Source organism: Equus asinus, chromosome 7 (genome assembly GCF_041296235.1).
Source record: "Equus asinus isolate D_3611 breed Donkey chromosome 7, EquAss-T2T_v2, whole genome shotgun sequence".
In the NCBI taxonomy this organism is placed as follows: domain Eukaryota; kingdom Metazoa; phylum Chordata; class Mammalia; order Perissodactyla; family Equidae; genus Equus; species Equus asinus.
The window spans coordinates 39,040,360-39,054,530 of NC_091796.1; the positions used below are offsets into that span (position 1 = coordinate 39,040,360).

Genomic DNA, 14,171 nt, shown 5'->3' on the forward strand with positions numbered 1-14,171 from the left:
CACATTTTAGATAAATATATTTTGCATTTACCTTAATAACTTTTGCAGAAAAATTATATCTCTTTTCAAGCCATTAACCAAAAGATTATCTGGAAAGTATGTCAGGTACTGAACATCTCTATTGAAGCCAAAAAAAAAGAAAATCATATATTTTGCGTCTGTGTGAGTGATTGACTCTAAATACCAACATGGCAAATAATGCTGAGATCGTTTCTGTTGATCTTACTGGCTTCTAAGAAAAATAGAGGAAGAAGGAAATTTTAGGTCTTTCTAATATTACATATTAACTAGTAAACTCTAACAATTTTCTTTATTGAATTGTCACTGGCCATTCCTTATAGGGCAACATTCATTAATCAAATATCTCCTTAGGTTCCCCACTTTATCTCCCCATATATTTTCATCTGTGCTGATCATGGAAATTCCAGAACAGTTTGCAACATTAGTGGTAGCATTAATCCAAACTCAAGGTTGAGTGAGCACAATGGGATTTTTTTCCTTCTTTTTTCCCCTCAACATTCACGAGGCAATTGATAAGATTTATAATGGCTAGAAGTTAGTCTTTATCATGAGTAAATGTTATTTTTCTCTTTCAAAAGCACTAACATGAGAGTTAGGATTTGATCAGAAAAATAGTTTCCAGGGCTTGCTTCCAAAGAAAACTGGGCATGTAACAGGCAAATCAAATACCCTTGATTTATCATGAACAAGCAGTTAATCTCTGCTCCATTCTCCAGAAATAGAGTGTATTAGCACATTCTGTGGATGGCAAATGCTGGTAGCAGGCTCCTTGCAGGGATGAACAAGGTGTTCAAACTCTGGTCCCAGCTGATCTGTGAGGCATCCAAGTAAATGAAGAATCCGATCATTGATAAGCCAATGGTCTCTGTTGTTTTTCCTCTCTGGCATCTTTCAGAGACTAGCATAGATGGTATTCTCAGGGTGATGAATTTTTTTTTGTTTTTTGCATATCATTTATTTTTTTAAAAAATATACTATTTGCTATAGTCCGAATATTTGTGTTTCTTCAAAATTCTTATGTTGAAACTCAATCTCCAAAGTGATGGCATTAGGAGGTGGTGCCTTTGGGAGGTGATGAGGGTGAGCCCTCATGAATGTGATTAGTTCCTTTATAAAAGAGGTCTCCCTTGTCCCTTCTACCATGTGAGGACACAGCAAAAAGATGACCCTCCATGAAGCAGGAAGTGGCCTTCGCCAGACAGAGAATCTGTTGGCGTCTTGATCTTGGACTTCCAGTCTCCAGACTGTGAGAAGTAAATTTCTGTTGTTTATAAGCCAGCCAGTCTATGATATATTGCTATAACAGTCTGAATAAACTAAGACACGATGTATACAAAAATGAGATTTTTTTGGTGGGAGGGAGATCAATACTGGGCTTTTTTCCTAAGGAAAAAAGTCTTAAATCCAAGTAGTAATTGTTTGAAAAGTAATTAAAATAGACGATGCCCCCCAAAAAGTAGAAAAAACTATACATAAACAACATTAGAAAACAGGGGCTTGAACAACAGATATGGAAGGGATTCAAAATAGCAGCTTGCTATGTATAATCTTATCAAACGCCAATCAATTTAAAAATTGGATGAAATGGGCACCCATTTTGAATGCCTATGGTATGAAAACAGCCCTAATTATGGAAAGGGCTAGATGTATAAATATACTAATTATAACATCATATTTGGTAAAGAATAACTGGGAACAATGATAGTTTTGATGACAACAGAAAGACATGAGCTAACGGTTAGGCTAAAAATCATAGCATATAAATGTACACGTGCCATGATTTCAACTATGTTAGAACATCTGGGCATTAGAAGGAAAGATAAAGGCTAGAAGGAGTCCTATCAAAATGACGTATGGGTACCACCCCCAAATATTCAAATAAGAGTTAACTGCAGCCTTTCCTCGTTCCTTCACTCTCCTCCGTGTCTTTGAAGAGGCATCTCTATTTCTCTCCTCTGGATCTGCTGTATGGCAGGTGGGTTCTTGGGAAGTGGGTGAAAGGAGAATGGACAGGGTCTTCAATGCGGAAAGAGACATAAAAGAAGCTTAAGGGCGATTATGTTGATTTTAAGGAAAGGACAGGGAGGGAAATACCCAAGAAAGAGAGTGATCTTAAAGGAGCCAGTCAGAACAAGGGAAGGGAGAGGGGAACAGAATCAGGCATACTAGAAGTGAGGACCAGACTGTAAGCCAAACTGAGAAGCAGCTACTTTGACGAGGCAGATTTGAGAAGAGCAAAGTTCAAAGCGGAGGTTTAGGACGTCTGGTCCTAAGACTTTTGGCTGTGTGTTTTGTGATTTTTTCTCATGAAACACTTAAGATAGGTCTTTATTTTTCAAGATCTGGTAGTGTCAACTTTTTGTGTCTTTTGGATACTTCATGATCTTGACATGGATTTTAAATCTACAGATATATTTGGTTACATAAACATTTTTGAAAAGTTAGACTTGTTTTGTCATGTTGTATGGTTGCTAAAATTGTTTTTCTTTGATATGGGTAAGAAATCGGGCCAGCTCTGGGGGCCTAGAGGTTAAGTATGACACGCTCCACTTCAGCAGCTTGGGTTCCATTCCTGGGTGTGGACCTACAGCACTCATCTGTCAGTGGCCATGCTGTGGCAGTGGCTCACATACAAAAAGAGGAAGACTGGCAACAGATGTCAGCTCAGGGTGAATCTTCCTCAAAAAAAAAAAGAAAGAAAGAAATCATCTTCACTCTTGTCTAAATAGACTTTCCTGACCACTTTGCTCTCCTTGCATTTTGTTTCCTGTATCTCTCTCGGTTCCCATGATGGGTATCTATTACAATCTCTTGGGCTGAGGACTATATGTGAAGGGATCAACCATCCCAGTTTAACTGGAACTGAGGGATTTCCAAGGATACAGGATTTTCAGTGCTGAAACCAGGAAAGTCCCAGGCAAACCAGGATGAGTTGGTCATTCTATATATGTGTAAACTGGAACTTTTCATGTTATACGTATGCTTTTGATAAAGATTTTTCTTTTTATTAAGAGGTGTTTGGCTCAAGTGAATCGATACTCCAAAAATATAAATTTCTTTTTGCCTTTACTCCATTAGCCATGCAACCTGGGGCAGGTCAAACTCCAAGGACCACTATTTCCTTATCTGTAATGAGAATAACAATACCCATTTCAGAGTCGTTGTCAACCTCACATGAGATATGCATGTAAAATAAGAATATATAAAATATAGAAAATGAATAAATCTATACTGTGTGTAAATTATATTTTACATACATTCATATAGAGTTGTATGTAGTTATTTTTCAAAGAAGCTTTTAGTTATTTTAGACTGAGACATGATGGAAGCTCACAGAAGAGGTACACCACTTCAAATTGTGTGTGTGTCGCTGCGGGTGGGAAGGGAAGAGAGAGAGAGAGATTGGTTGACTGAAGGAATAGCTATCTCAGGAGTATCTGTTTCAGCACTTGACTTCTTCCTAAATTAAACTCACCAAGTTAAGGATGTTTTGTTTTTGAGAGGCGCTATAGCCCAGGAAAGAGTCAATACTCCACGTTTCCAAAAGATTTGGATTATCCTTCTATTAAAAATAACAATTTTATTTGTATCTTTTCCTTTAAGCTGGAGTAAGGGTATTTTTCCTTCATAGGAGCAAAATCAACCCTGATTAGAACACAATCATAAACATATCCATCACTATGCAAAACTCGAATGTCCAATGTCACCCTAGGGACACAAAGATACCCCAGGCGGCATATGCCATACCTGATGCCTCTTAAGAAGTGAGGGTGCAATTTGGTTTGGCAGCAAAAGGAAAATATATTTAATGTTATCACTTCAAACCTGTGCAAATTTTCATGATCATATGTCTAATCTATATTTGAAACCCAAGCAAACTAGTCCTACTCCAAGTTTCTAGAGATTTATCAAGAGTTAGAAATAGGACAATTCTGTTTTGTGTGGTAAAAGAAAATGACAGGTGACAGCCAAACTGGATGGATACTGGTAGTTATTATATTCAGCTTAACCATTTGGGAATAATTTTTCTCCAGATGAGCACAGGGCTAATCAGTGCTTTTCAAACCTGTTAGTCGGTGGTGGTGGTGTTTTGCTATGGATCCCTCCATTCAAAGTTCTCTAAAACTTAACAATGACAAGGCATTGCTCCTTTAGCAGAAACGCAAGTGTGAGGGCTGTAGCCCCACCTACCCATCTTGTTCTTCCATAAGGCAGCCCCTGCAGAAAGCTCCAGGAATCTGGGAAGCACAGCTTGAAATCCACTGAGCTTTAGCACTCATTGCATTCAGTTTTTAGAAAATATATAACTTTTATATATTAAAAAAAAATCATGTATATACTTTTAAAAGCCACATAGAACAATAGAGCTTAAGGGATCTCCCATCTCAACTCCACCCCTCCCCCACCCTTGAATCCCAGAGGCAATCACCTTCAACCCTTAACTGTTAATTATGATGATCACACCATACTTCCAAATGATACTCTCATACATAAATTTTTTGATTTTTCAAATGTTGATATTATTTATTGGCCTCCTACTATGGAAGATAGGGATTTAGTTCTTATACATACTTCCTCCAGCATGTATACTCTCAATCTCTTTCTGCCTCCCTCTTTCTCATTTACACACACACACACACACAGGACACACGTACACAGGCATACACACTTTCCTTTCCTAATCCTCCCAATTTAATTACACAACAATTTTAGGGGAAGTGCTAATCAGTATTTGCATTATTTTGGCTATGTATATATTGTTCACATGTAAACCACGTGGCATTTATGATTCCATTTCCTTTCTTTTACGCAGTTTTCTCTTTCTTGACATTGGTATTGTGTCATATTTTTGTTTGCTTAATTTCCTATGATTACATTTTTTCAAACTCACCAATAGACACATAATATTCCTCTTAATATAAACAAATATATCAGTTATTCTTTTCAGCCTCCAGGTCCTTTTTGTGGCAATAGTCCTGCTGAGCTGTCATCCTGGGACTGCCCTTTGCTTCTCTGTGGTGTTGGGTCTGTTGCCTGGATTCTTTGTTCTCTTTCTTGACAGACTCCCTCGTGGGTAAGTGCGGGGAGAATACACTCCAGTAGCTTCCTGACAAAGATGACTGAGACAAACTTTTGGAGAACTTGAATGCTTGAAGATATCTATTCTCTGCTTCCATTAATTGTCACCTTGGTTAGATACAGAATTCATTGTTTAGAAATACTTTTCTCTCAGAAATTCCAAGGAATTTCTTCACTGTCTTTTAGTGTCTAGTGTTGTTACTGAGAAGTCATTCTGTTCCCTGGTCCATTTATTATTTCTTCTTTATCCCTGATGTTCTGATATCTCATGAGAGTATGCTTTGGGGTGGTCCCCTCTTTACCCCTCATTGATTGTGTTTGAAACTCAAGCCACTTTTACTCATATCTTCCAATTCTGGGGACATTTTATTACATTTTCTTCAGCAATTTCTGAGTTCTGTTTCCTCTGTTCTCTCATTTTGAAACTAAACTCCTAGTTGGATATTGGACCCCTTCGACTGATCTTCTAATTTATTATCTTTTCTCTTCTATTCATCTTCTTTCTGTCACCTCCTGTCTGGAATAATTCCCCATCTCTCTTCTGTTGAATATTTTATTTCTGCCCACATATGTTTAATTTCTAAGAATTCTATTTGTCTCTAATTGTTCCTTTTTCATAACACCATGTTTTACTTCGTGGACACCATTTCTTTTCTAATATCTATGAGAATATATATTTTGGGTTTTTTTTTAAGCTTTCATCTCTTCCTGGCAGTCTTTGTTTCCTTCAATTTCCTTTTTGTTTGTTTTAGTCTCTTTATGTTAGAGATTTTCCGTCACATCTGGTATTCCTTAGCTATCTCCTCATGCAGTCCAACTGCTCTTGTTAAGACTTTCATCCTAGTCCTGTTTTTAGCTCCACAGCTCACCCCTAGCTTCAACAGGCCCTTTTGACTCCAGTCCTTGAGTTTTTCCAGGGTTCTCTGAAGAGTATCCATTTGCATCTTGCTTGCATCTCCTCGGCAGGCATGTGGGTTTCCACATCTCTGCTCAGCTAAATCAAGTAGGGCTCATTCATTCCCTTTCCATTTTCCAAAAAATATGTCAACAGCTCTCTCTATTCTATGCTTTCCCATTTTCTTTATTCCAGTGAGTAGTTTTTCTGTACTGTCAGTGCAGAGTTGCTTTGGGAGGGAGAATGCGGAATTAAGTATATGTTTCATCCACCATTTTAACTGTAATTCTCTGCCTTCACTCTTCAGTGCTGCTTTAAAAAGGGAATAAATTTTTAAAAAAAAGGGGGGGAGGGGACAAATTCTCCAGCCTCTCTCCAAAATGATCCCAACAAATTCAGCATTTGTATGTGTATGTGGGGAGGCAAGATAACATTTCACATTTCTCCATAAGTATACCCAATGCTAAAATGAAAGCTCAATCCTAGCAAAGGATACAATTATCTGTATCAGACACAGTGACGTACAACATGCAATTAAAATAAAGTTATCTTTTTATTCTGAAGTTGGTTGTGGTCCCTTACATTTAAACTTTCATCATATATCCATGGAATTAAGCATAGGAACATATATAGTTATAAATAATTCCATCATACGCGAACACTATGTATCTTAAAAAGTGAAAATAAATTTCTTTCGTAACTGAAGTTCTACCTAAACTATCAATTAAACTATAACCCAGTCAAGACAAGTAAATTATCTTAATTATCTTGGCGGTCATTTTGTGCTTGCTTTTGGTTGAAAGGTAATGTAAAAGCTGATGGTGAAGTCATTTCCCTTTTAAGTTGTCATAGTCATTCTCCTATGGGCCAATCTCAGTATTTTGTTATTTGAGGCAAGCTTCACTTGAATCATTTTTATGCACTAGTTCTGCTCCTCATAATATGTCAATCTGAAGACATTAACTTTCTAGAAGATGTACTGTACCCTATTTCTTCAAGAGTATCCCATCAACATTGAAACTACCTTCCACTTTTGGAGAGAAGATGCATATATTCTATTATTTCTACAGCTATAAGAGCTGGCCCTGGGCAAAGGGTCAAAGGTCATTCTTAGCATCCTTTATTTTCCTTCTGCTTTTGCCCCCTCTCTATGAAGTTTTTTCACCTATCTCCAAAATACATGTTATCATCAGTACTGCCCTTAGACCTAGCCAAGAGAGGAGGGGAAGAGCCTGCCTTGGGCTTCACACTTCAGAGGGCTTTGATGCTCTAGTCCTCTTCTACCTGTGTCTTCCCCCACAAAGCTATGAGTTAGAAGAAGAACTAGTAACCCTCTTCTACAGCATGCTCTGGGTACTTGGGACCCTGGAGTTCTCTGCCCAAAAGGCCCTGAGACTGCTTCCAGGTCTGCCTTCCTAAGGTGGACTGGCCTCTGGTATGCACACCTCAAAGACGTAGGGGTGGCTAAAGGATAGTTGTTTTTGAGGAGGTGGATGCATTGAATATGAAATAACTCATTAAAGACAGAAGACCCAAAGAAACCTAGATAAATGAATTTCCAAAATGGTATTAACCTTTCCTTGGAAAGAAGAATGCTATAGCATTTGTCACTCCTAGAGACATGGTAAGAGGAGGAGCACCCTGAACACAAGGGCAGGGATTGGGTAGTATAAGGACAACCAGCACAGCTGTTAACAAACTTTTAACAGCTGCAAGTGGGCTGGTATCATAGATTAGAATCCTGAGGCACCCCAACTACAGACAGAATCCGTGCCTGCCGGCCAACTCTTTCCTGCAGGCTTTCATTAAGTGCTTGGGGGTAGTTGAGACAGGCTAGGGCAGGGCAGGAGAGCTGACAAAGATCCTCTCAAGGTACACAAGGTCTTCACTCCATTCACTACAGCAGCTTTCCAATGGCTGGAGGTCAGGGTAAGATGGTGGAGAGAGATGTCTTTAGGCCTGAGCAGTTGGGTGCTGGAATATAAACGAGGGAGAGACATCCTGTGGTTCAGAAATGTTGGCTGCTGGGCTAGGCATGAAGACATCTCTGGAGCATTGCCAAGCACAGTCTAGCTAAAGGGAAAGTCCTATTTCCTCCCTCAATATATCTAAAGCCAATAGTGACCTAAATTTAACTAAAGCTGTAGCAAAGCCCAAGTTCAGATCTAGAACAGATTAGATGGACTCAGTCTCCCTCACTGCCCCCATGCCACACACACACACTAGCAGTCTGATAGAGGAAGGAGTGAGCCCTTTTCTGGGGGTAAGTATTATTTACTACTCACTTTTACCCACAAAGCTGATATACAATAAAAAAGTATTCAGAAGGAAAAATGTGATCCCTAACGAAAATAAAAAATAAGCAATAGAAGCAGACTCACAGACGGCCTAGATTTTGGACTTAGCAGACAAGGATTAAAAAAAGCTATGACAAATATGTTAAAAAATATAATGGAAAAAGTGAGAAGCATGCATTAATGGTTGGGGAGTTTGAGCAGAGGTAAGGGTACAATAAGAAACAACCAAATGGAAATGATAAAAATGAAAATTACGTACCATAAATATAAGATTCATTCAGTAGGCTAAATAGTAGACTGAACCTGGCAGAAGAAAGATCAGTAAAATTTAAGACAGGTCAATAAAATTAACCACATTGAAACACAAGAGAAAAAAAAAAGAATGAAGAAAATAGAACAGAAAATCTGTGATTGTAATACAATTGCCAATGGTCTAACATATGTGTAATTGGAGCCCCAGAGCGGTATGAGAGAGAGAACAGGGCAGAAGAAATATTTAAAGAGATGGTTTGTGAGTATTTTCCAAAATCGAAGAATTTCAATCTACATATGAAAGAAGCTACGTGAAACCTAAGCAAGATAAATCTAACAACAAACACAACAGCCAATAACAACAACACTATACTAAGGCATCTTATAATTAAACTGCTGACAAACAAAGATAAAAGAAGCCAGAGAAAAAAGACATCATATACAGGGAACAACTTTGAGAGTAATGTCTGATTTTGCATCTAAAACATTGGATGCCATAAGACAATCAAATATCTGCAAAGTGCTGAAAGGAAGCACCTGTTAACACAGACTTCTCTGTTCAGCAAAAATATCTTTCAATATGAAGGTGAAATATGACAGGCAAAAGTTGAGAGAATTCATTTCTAGCAGATATGTACTACAAGAGACGAGAAAGGAAGTTTTTCAAGGTGAAGGAAAATTATTCCTAATGGAAGCCTGGATCTACAAAAGGGAATGAAAAGCACTAGAATGGATAAATGAATAAACATCTGGGTGAGTATCAAAGACCTTTTAAAAAATTATCATCTATCTATCTACACAAAATAAAAACTAATGACTACTTAAAGTAAAAATAATAACATATTTTGTGCTTATTACCTATGAATAAATAAAATATATGACAAAAAGAAACCAAAGGACAGCAAGTGAGTAAACAGGATTATACTTTTGTAAGATTCTTAAGACTTTTTTTAGTAATATTATTTGAATGTAGACAATGATAAATTAAAGATGCATATTGTGTAATCTCAAGACATAACTACTGGAAAAAAACCATTCCACTAAGGTACAGTGAAAAAAATCAATAGAGGAGATAAAATGGAATCATAAAATATTTAATTAACTCAAAAGAAGGCAAAGAAATAAGGAATGCAAGAACAGATAAGACAAACAGAAAAAAATACCAAGATGTAGACTTAAACTTATTGATAGCAAACATTACATTAAATGTAAATGAAATAAACACTCCATTATCCAATTGAATAAAAAAGCACGACCAAGGGCCAGCCCAGATGGCCTAGTGGTTAAAATTTGGCATGCTCTGCTTTGGTGGCCCGGGTTCAGTTCCCGGGTGCAGGATCACACCACTTGTCTGTCAGTGGCCATGCTGCGGTGGCAGCTCACAGTAAAAAAAAAAAGAGGAAGGGCTGGCTCCATGGCCGAGTGATTAAGTTTGTGCTCTCCGCTGTGGTGGTCCAGGGTTCGGATCCTCGGCGCAGACATGGCACCGCTCGTCAGACCACGTTGAGGCGGCGTCCCACATCCCACAACTAGAAGGACCTGCAACTAAGATATACAACTATGTACTGTACGGGGGGCGGGGGGGGGGGGGGGGGGGCTTGGGAAATAAAGCAGAAAAAAAAAGAGAAAAAAAGAAAAAAAAAGATTGGCAACAGCTGTTAGCCCAGGTGCCAATCCTTAAAAAAAAAAGAGGAAGACTGGCAACAGATGTTAGCTCAGGGTGAATCTTCCCCACTAAAAAAAAAAGAAAAAAGAAAAAAAGCACAACCAAACTATAAGCTTTAAAAAAAAAAAAAATATATATATATATATATATATATATACTTTTAAATATAAACATGCAGATTGGTTGAAAGTAAAAGAGAACAAAAAGATATACCATAAAATGTTGGTGTGCCTATATTAGAATACATTGGGCACATTAGACTCCAAGAAAAATTGTTTTATCAGAGATCAAGGGACATTTCATAGTATTAAAAGGATCAATTCATCAAGAAAGCATACAACAAAAAACAGTGCTTCAAAATACATGAAGCAAAAATTGACAGAATTAAAGGGAGAAAAGGCAAATCTACAATCATTATTTAAAGGCAAGCAAAAGCCCTTTTAAGGCTTTTTATCACAACACACACACACTATTAGTGACCAACTATAAACTGGGGTGGGGTGTGAAGCGGGGAGACCTCTCAAGGCAGGATGCATCTCTTGGACTATAGCCTCAGAGTCTGATACAGAGAAGAAGGAGCCTTAGCACATAAATGGGCAGGAGAGTTTCCTGATAGCTAGCAAGCCTGGAAGATCTGCAGGTATGACAAGACATGGATTGTCTATCCCTTGTGGCTTCCAGGTGGGCGAGTCATAAACACCTTCACCCATTTTCCCTGGTGGTGATACAAATATCACTACTTTTCTTGTGTTCCATGATGACACAAGAGTGAAAGGAAAGATGTCCACATCCTTGAGCCCCTCCTTGCTGGTTTGTCTTGACTGCCAACTTCTCATGTGTTCTGCATGGAATGTTCTTGGTTCTCTGCAGTCTGTTGTGACCAGTAGGGTTCTGGCAACCTGTGGCTCTATGGCAGCCACTTGTGCCATAGAGGCCACACTAACAGGCACACAGTTTCACTACAGGCTTATCCTGGAGACACTGTGCAAGGCAGTGAGTGCTACACCTGCAGGTGTGAGTCCAGGTCCAGGACTCTGAGATTTCCCCTGGGAGATGGTGGTACGGGCAGCTATTCCTGGGTTTCACAGAGTTAAAAGCTTGCTTTATAAGCATAGGAAAAAAGAGCTTGACATAATGTTTTCTGTTCTGGATGAAGAAAAAGTCAACATTTATGACAGGCTCTAGCATTTTAAGAAAGACTATGAAGTATGGGAGACCTCTTTGTTGGAGGCCAGACTTGAAACAAAGTTATTGGAAATGCTGAGTATGGAGGCAGATACTTTAAAATGGAATAGGTCCTACTTTTATTGAGGTTAAAACAGACTCGCTAGAAAAAAAATGAGGAAAAGAAATCTAAATATCTAGAACAAGATGAGGTGATGGTTGACATTACAAGAGGGATACAATACAAGAAGGATAAATTGGAATCCTCCCAATTCTAAGTGATTTAAGCCAAAGTAATCTTAAAATTTATGTCAGAAGAGTGAAACACAACCATAGATAGTATTGAAGAAAAGTTTTGATAACATTCCAATCTTTAGGAAGTTTAAAACTACTTTCATATGAGGGTAAAGGATGAAAAGAAAGGGAGTGAACTCAATGAACAGGGAAAAAAAGGTTGAAAACTCAAAGGTATATTTCTCTTTACATGAGAAGGATCATCAGACCCAGAATCTGACTGAATGCTTGTTGAAGATGACAGATTCGTTTGCTATCCCTGGAGGTGACACAGAAGATGGTCACTAGGAGTTGGATATAATAAAAGGGTCAGAAATTGGAGATGACTTAGATGAGAAGCTTTGAAGACACATGTATGTCATCAAGCAAATGCTTCCTTACAAACCTTTGAACAGATTAATCAAATATGTAGTAAATTAGCTAGAGAAGATAAAAGAGCTTACATATTATAGTAAAACTCTTCAAAGCAATTGTGCATCTTTAGAATCAGAAAATGCAAAGATTGAAAGTGAAGTTCAGAAGCTTGACAAGAAACTAACGACTGAACTGTATCGAGAAAATGAAATAAAACTCACAGGAAATTAACTGCCCAGGGAAGGAAGAGCTTTAAGAGAGAGGAGAAATGTTCCACAGCAGATAGACGTATCAGCCATGCCCCCTGAAGAGTCAGAAACCTATAGCAAAGACTCATTTCCATTTTACTGTGCTCTTTAAGTGGTAAAAGTATCATGTTATGCCTCGGTTAACCAGACCACTAGAACATTAAGAAAAATAGGCACTTTTCGTGAACAATATAGCAATTAGACACATTTGAAACTTTAAAGACTATTTTTCTTGCCCAAATCCTTTTTTCCCTATAGTTTAAGACTATAATTGAAGTGTGCTCAAGTAAGATTATATTTGTTTAGGAAAAAATGCATCTGCCCTTTTCCCAGTCCTTCACCTGCTCTCATTATGCACGTTAATGGTAGTGGCATCTGGATGTGCTAACATGTAGCCACGTGTAAACAAAATAAGGTGACACATACCTTATTTAGACAAATGCAGTCTCTTCTAACAGGTCCTCAGGTGAGATCTGAAGCTGGGGATTTTAGGCGTTTGGATAGATTGGTAGTAGAGGGGTGGTGGTTATGAGGTTTTAAGAGGTTTTTTCACGTGTGTTTTTTTGGTGAGGAAGATTGGCCCCAAGCTAACATCTGTTGCCAATCTTCCTTTCTTTTTTTGCTTGAGGAAGATTGTCATGGAGCTAACACCCATGCCAGCCCTCCTCCACTCTGTATGTGGGATGCCACCACAGCATGGCCTGACGAGTGGTGTGGCAGCCCGGAGCCGAACTGGGGAACCCTGGGCTGCCGAAGCAGAACCCACGAACCTAACCACTGCACCACCAGGCTGGCCCCTTAAGAGGCATTTTTGTTCCTAATCTTTTTTAGGGTCCTAAAGTCATGTAGGTACTCTCTGCTTTACCTGGCAGGGCTTTTTCATACACAATTCTGGCTACCTCACACAGCCTTTAAACACAGAGGTTAAAGCAATAAAAGAAAGCAGAAATATAGAAGCTGAACAAAAGTTGCTAGGTGCTAAGCTCACTGTGTATGTGGAATGGGGGAAGCGTGCCTACTATGTGCAAAGGACCTTTATATATGTTATTCCACTTAATCCTTTAAAATCCTCTGATTTAGGAATTTGTACCATAGCCCCTCCTTATCTGTGGCTTTACTTTCTGCAGTTTCAGTTACCAGCAGTCAACCTGGGTCTGAAAATATTAAATGGGAAATTCCAGAAATAAACAACTCCTAAGTTTTAAATTGCTGCCATTCTGAGCAGTGTGGTGAAATCTCGCACCATCCTGCCTGCGACGCATCACCCCTTTGCCCAGAAATCCACACCAAATCCACTGCCCACCCATTGGTCACTCAGCAGCCTGCAAGTACCCCTTATTTTACTCCATAATGGCCCCAGAGTGCAAGGTAGTGATGCCGGCATTCGGATATGCCAAAGAGAAGCTGCAAAGTACTTCCTTTAAGTGAAAAGGTGAAAATTCTTGACTTAATAAGGAAAAAAAAAATCATCTACTGAGGTTGCTAAGGTCTATGGTAACTTTTTTTTTTTTAAAGATTTTGGTTTTTTTCCTTTTTCTCCCCAACCCCCCCCCCCAGTACATAGCTGTATATTCTTCATTGTGGGTCCTTCCAGCTGTGGCACGTGGGACGCCGCCCCAGCGTGGCCAGATGAGCGGTGCCACGCTCGCGCCCAGGACCCGAACCAACGAAACATGGGGCCGCCTGCAGCGGAGCGTGTGAACACAACCACTCAGCCACGGGACCAGCCCTTCTATGGTAACTTTTATTACAGTATATTGCTATAATTGTTCTATTTCATTATTAGTGATTAATAAGAGTTGTTAATCTCTTACTGTGCCTGATGTATAAATTAAACATTATCATGGGTATGTACATATACGAAAAGCATGGTCCATACAGGGTTCTGTTCTATTCGAGGT

At 38.8% G+C, this 14,171-nt stretch overlaps 1 protein-coding gene and 1 long non-coding RNA gene across 12 annotated transcripts in view; one reads left to right on the forward strand and one right to left on the reverse strand.

Moving 5' to 3' along the window:
* Positions 1 to 14,171, reverse strand: part of DTNA (dystrobrevin alpha) — a 357,744-nt gene that overhangs the window by 259,782 nt on the left and 83,791 nt on the right. The window lies entirely within an intron of this gene.
* Positions 1 to 14,171, forward strand: part of LOC123287310 (uncharacterized) — a 47,519-nt gene that overhangs the window by 1,728 nt on the left and 31,620 nt on the right. For 4 of the 5 annotated variants that reach the window (XR_011504464.1, XR_011504465.1, XR_011504467.1 and 1 more), the window contains exon 2: positions 13,828 to 14,007. This is a non-coding gene — a long non-coding RNA (uncharacterized lncRNA). Of the gene's footprint in view, positions 1 to 9,174; positions 9,298 to 13,827; positions 14,008 to 14,171 lie in introns of all 5 variants that reach the window. The other variant, XR_006530551.2, reaches the window with a different exon arrangement.